The sequence below is a fragment of the Polistes canadensis genome, unplaced genomic scaffold (assembly GCF_001313835.1).
Source record: "Polistes canadensis isolate GaletaPanama2010 unplaced genomic scaffold, ASM131383v1 scaffold_83, whole genome shotgun sequence".
NCBI lineage: Eukaryota > Metazoa > Arthropoda > Insecta > Hymenoptera > Vespidae > Polistes > Polistes canadensis.
Window position 1 is genome coordinate 1 of NW_014569630.1, and position 6,146 is coordinate 6,146.

A 6,146-nucleotide genomic window follows, 5' to 3' on the forward strand; every position below is an offset into this window, starting at 1 on the left:
TTGTAAATTTATTTTGTGACTCTTCTGTAATATTTATTATGTATCATGAGATTCAAAGGGATTTGCAACGATTTGAAAGATTCATTTCTATTTCGATTCTATCTCGAATGAGATAGAGTCGAACAAACTCGCAAATACTTTGATCCATTTGATACTTAGTTTTAAGTATTATAACTAGCACTTTGCACTATCGCGATTTAGTTTTTAAAAATATTTGATATAAGTCAGTACATATAATAAATTGATTAAAAATATTGCAAAAAAATGCGTAACATTTATTGCATTATTTATTTCAATTCTATTTTATTTTTTAACATTAAAAGTGCGACGTGTTACTAGGTCATCGRTAATTATCTGCTTGGACATTCGTTTAATTGTGCTCGTGTATATATCAATGAACTCTTTAGTTCATTGATGGTCCACGAGCTTGAATAACTAAAAGGGAAAATGTAAATTAATTTTGTAATAATCGAGAATTAGAATTATCGAACACACAAAATAGGAGTTAACTTGCAATAAAAGTATGTGAGATCTTATCTTGATCACCATGTAGAAAATATGTCCAATGCAGTTTTCAGGAATGAAGAAAGAAGAGGCTAAATGCCGAAGAGGCTTATTGCCGAAGAGGCCCCCACAAATTTGTGGTATCAAGTGGGCAACTACTAGACTATTGAGTTATTTTCAAAAGTTCAACAGCAAGTTCGAACTTTTTGAGAATACCTCTTTAGTCATATTTTATATTTTATTATATTACATTCTTGCTCGTCATTAATTTGTAGTTGTAATTGGAGATGATGGACCATTCCATCTCCTTGTTACGCCAAATTCATCCTTGAATCGTTCAAAAGATGCACAAGTTTTTTGTTAGTTAATAGAGTCAAAACTTATTTAGATTCACGGTTTTTTAGATATTAAACTTAATTAACGTTMATACATCACGATAATTTTTCTTACCTTTTTTGTCTTTAAAATTTTTAACTTTTATCAAATATTATTCTATTTGAAATTATTTTTTGTAAAGGACGCGGTATGAAAGTAATACTTACACATTTATTAAAGTATATTTTGTTTTTTTTTTGTTTAGCAACTCGTAATATTTGCAACATTTTTAAAATTTCTTAATTATGATATATTATAATATAAAATCRCGCGCGTTTATATTTAATTTTATGCAACATGAAATAGAGATTTGATATAAATGAATAGGGAATTTAATTAAAAAGTGCATCTGGTATTTTGGCGACTTATATTTTAGGCTTGTGTTTATTGATTGTATGATTAATATATTTTTCTTTTTGTTACAGGTGATCATCTTTGGCTTTAACTTTTTTTTCTATTCTTCTATTTGAGCATTTTACACTTTTTAAACTATATGTATAAATGCATTTCTGAAGGCATATACACAAACACAAAATATAAAATATGAAAAATTATTATTAATAATAATGAACAGACAAATATATTCTAACTTAAAATATTTGTGGAATGTATTAGAAATTTTAAAGATTTCTATTAATATAATGGTTAATGTTTTTTAGTATCTGTTTCAGGTCTACAATTTCAACGGATCTACGTTGATATTGTTTTATAGTAATTGCTATAAAACTATACTCTAATTATATTATAGTTTTTTTATAGTAAACTGCGTTTTTGCTATAAAAAACTCATCGATGGTAATATCATTTAACCATAAGTAGATGGGATGGTGGTCGCCAAGATGAAACAAATCTTTGAGAAGTCCTGAAATAAATGAGGAACAATAAAAAATTATAGAAATAACATACTTTCGATCTGATTTTGACGATATACATTATTTATTGCGTATTAAATGTTCATACAAAGATATAACAATAATCTTCGCGAATTCGCGGCGCTACAGGTGCTTACGTTATTGCGGGTTAATATCGTGGCTTCGAAGGAAACGAACGAGTTTATTTTATTGCCTGCGCGAAAAGGGATGAGGATATGTTGCAAAGTGTTGTTTTTTTAATATTTTCTTTTTATTTACTTCTCTTTCTCTTTTTTTTTCTTCTCTCTCCTTTTTTTTCTTCATTTTGCGTTCGATTACTCGTCGTCATGTTTTATCATCGTTGTTAAAGGCGACCGACGATGATCAAAAAGCACCGAGAGTTTTAATCTATCCTCCTTTCCTTCATTTTTTTTTCTTTCCACACATTTCCCATACCTTTTTTTTTTTTATTTTTTATTCACCGTCACTTGAAATTCATATCTTCGCCGCTCCGTTACAATTATTTTTAACTTTTAATCCTCGAATAATTAATCGATCCAATCGATCGATTAATTTATTCTTACTTTCAACTAGAGTTTGGTTGTTCGCAATTTTCTCTCTTTTGATACAAATTCTTTCATACTCTCTTTCTCTCTCTCTCTCTCTCTCTTTCTTTCTCTCAAAAGGTGGAAAAAAAAAAAAAGTTTATTGCAAAAGAAAATTCGATCCAAAAGAGGGTGGCGCAATGATCTATTTTTTTTTTGTTTTTTTTTTTTAATTTTAAAAAGATTTGTTTCTTACCTTCTTCATACTTTTCTTTTCCCTCAAACGCGTATTAAAGTTTTCTCCATTTTATTATGGTTTTTTTCTTCTTTTTAATTAGAAGATAACTGCTACAATTACGCGTGCGAAGGGGTTACGATAGATTTTTTGGTTTTTTTGTTATTCCTTGTAAAGAGAGAAGTAAAAAGAAGTTACGAAAAAGAAAATAGAAAAGAAAAACGAATATTGGCGGGGTAACAACATATTTAGAGCCAAAGCTTTTATATTTCGGTCGTGTTTTTTATTTTCTTGTTTCTCTTCGTTTATTTGAATCTTGTTTTTTTCTTTTTTTTTTTTTTTTTTTTTTTTTTATCAATTTGGTCAAAAACGCGGGTCTTCTCATTTTCGAGAAACAAAAATTTGAAATTTCCTTCTCCCTTACCCTCCCTCCCTCTTCCCGGTATATNAACAACATATTTAGAGCCAAAGCTTTTATATTTCGGTCGTGTTTTTTATTTTCTTTTTTCTCTTCGTTTTTTTTTTTCTTTTTTTTTTTTTTTTTTTTTTTTTTTTTTTTTTTTTTTTTTCATCAATTTGGTCAAAAACGCGGGTCTTCTCATTTTCGAGAAACAAAAATTTGAAATTTCCTTCTCCCTTACCCTCCCTCCCTCTTCCCGGTATATCTAAATTCTAGATCACTATAATAGTATAACGCCGAATTTGTGCGCTTCTTTCATATATATATTTCATTCATTGCGTTTTTCTTTTCTTTCATATTTTTCCTTTTTTTTCCTTCTTTTCACTTCGCCTATTCGCGAACGATGATTTTAAACATCGGCCCCTTTTTTTTTCTCTCCCCCTTTATTCCACCCTTCTTTCCTTCTGTCTTGTCCTATGTGAAAAGTTTTTAAGTATCGTTCTAATAAGTATTTTCACTTTTTTTTTTTTTTCTTTTTTCTTTCTTTTTTAATTTATTTATTTAATTCTTTAAATATTATTAGTTATATTAGGATGGACACCCTGTAATCGATCTTCCCCCCCTCCGTCTTCCTCTAAATATTTTGTTTTTTTTTCTTTTTTTTAATCAATCAACGCGTTTATTACATTCTGTTTAATTTATTTTATTTGTGATTAGATTTTGTTGTTGTTGTTGTTGTTGTTATTATTCTCTCGTTTTTCGCGCTTCTTTTTTTCCTTCTCACTCACACTTATTATACATACATGTGTTATTACATATCACGCTTAATATTTTTCTCGTCGAGTTATTTTCGCCTCGTCATAAATCTCGTTAATCATCCGAACGTATTTTTAATTGTAAGATCTACGAGAAAAGCACCCATATGGGAGACGATGATCCTTCTATTTTTTAACATTGTGTAATCTTTCTTTTTCTTATTTCTTTTTTTTTTAATTTCCCTTCCCTTTCCCTTTGTATTTTTTACTCATCGCTTATCATTTAGGATCCTCGATTTGTATATGCCATAATTATTATATCCCATGGTCGACACCCGCTTTTAATACTGATGCATTATAAAATTAAACGTTAAATGCTTAATATATGATTCCTTTTTTTCTCTCTCTCTCTTTTTCTCATACACACATATACACATAACAAACTAACATAAACAAATATAGGCACGCATGCATACATGCATGCATGTATGCTTGCTTGCTTGCTTGTATGCACGAACATTCATCCTCTAAGGTTCACACAATTCTGTTTTTCTTTCTTTCAATCTCTTTTATTCGCGTGTGTAATTTTTCTCATGCACATTATTACGGTTGTGTTATATTCTAACAATTTTTCTTTTTTCCCGATTCGCTTGTTCTTTACTTTCCCACGTTTTCTTCTTCTTCTTCTTCTTCTTCATCATCATTTTCATCTCTTACAAGCGAATTGTTTGTATCTTTTTATTTTTTTCTTTTTCGAGATTGCAACGAAATATATTTATTTTTATATTTATTTATTTATATGTTTATTTATATATATATATATATATATGATTTTTAAACGCTGAGTTTCACGATTGCTTCTTGTATTTTTTTTACTTATTTAAAAAGCTGCGCGATTTAAATGGAAAAAAGAAAAGAATGAAAAAAAAAAAAAAATAAAACAACAAAATGGTGCGAGATAAGAAGCGTTATCGATTAGTATCGCTCGCGTTTATTTTCGCTCGAGATTTATTATAAAAATCCTTTTTTAGATGGGCTCGCGAAAAATATGCATCAGTTTACACATAACTACTAAGTTTCCGATGTTTTTTTTTTTTCTCCATTAATTCTTACCTATAATATTTTTTTTTCTATAAACACCTAAGTCGTATATATATACATATATATAACCAAATAGATTATATATATAAAAATTTATACAAACACGTTTATGTGTGTGTGTGTGTACTGTATTATACGTGTGTCGATAATTATGTTAAGTAGAGTCAGAATGTAGTAATTCAAAAAATGAAGTTTTCTTAAAATTTTTCATCTAATTCATCCTCATAATTATCCGTACGCATACAATTTTTATTAATTATGAAATAGGATTTTTTTTTGTTTCATAATTAGAGATCACAAGAACACATAGATTATTTAGAAATAACAAATCACGAGAAACCCATCGCCACAAGGATTTTTTTTGCTTTAAATCTCGATGAAAGCGAGCGAACTGACTGCAACTACTCTTTTATCACACTTTCGTTTCGTTTTATATTTTTGTATATTACTTTTTTTTTTTTTTTTTTTTTTTTTTTTTTTTTTTTTTCTCTTGAAATCGCTTATTACAATTTCTTCGTAATATTTATTACATCATTGTTTCATGTCCTACGTCATAATCGTCGTCGTCGTCGTCTCATGATCGTCAGCGAATTAATTGGGTAAATGCAATTTAGTTGGCCTCCCGTTTAATTACTTCGTGTTAGACAAAAAGATAGAAAAAAAAAAAAAAAAAAAACAAGTACGATTTATTTCTATTTTCATCGACGTCTGTGTTCAATTATTACTGCTTACAACATTTTTACATGTACAAAAGGAAACGCAAAGAAACAAAAATACAAATCGTGTAAAAAAGTAATCAACAATTATTTCACTGTTTCACTACCGTTTTTTTTTTTCATCAATTAAAAATACCAAAGCCAAAATAATTAATTGCAAAGCATGAATAAAAAACTGATTACATCGTATCCATCGTACGTGTTGTAATCATTATTACAACATATTATACGTGCGTTGTAATAATTCTTTTTTACTCAATAAAAATAATAAGAGTCAAAAAAAGAAATTAAGGTAAAAGTGTGCCGATAGGTAAAAAAAAAAAGAAAAGAAAGGAACTTTTGTTTTTTTTTCTTCTTCTTCTTTTTCAATCGGTGCGCATACACACTGGGATAGAAATAAAAATACACAGGTCTAAAGTTTCCGTTACCTTTTTTTTTTTTTTTTTTAAATTATCCTTTTTATTTGTTCCTCATTAACAGACGTCGATGAAATCGCAAATAAAATTTAACGCTTACTTTTTTTTTTTTTTTTACTCTCTCATTGTCAGTCTCCGAACGGGACCCACACACTGTCCGCGTTTGCCGTATTAATTCGTTGACTACATTTAATACAAAATATACCTTTTTTTTTTTTTTTCTTTTATTATAATTTATATCGTTTTTTT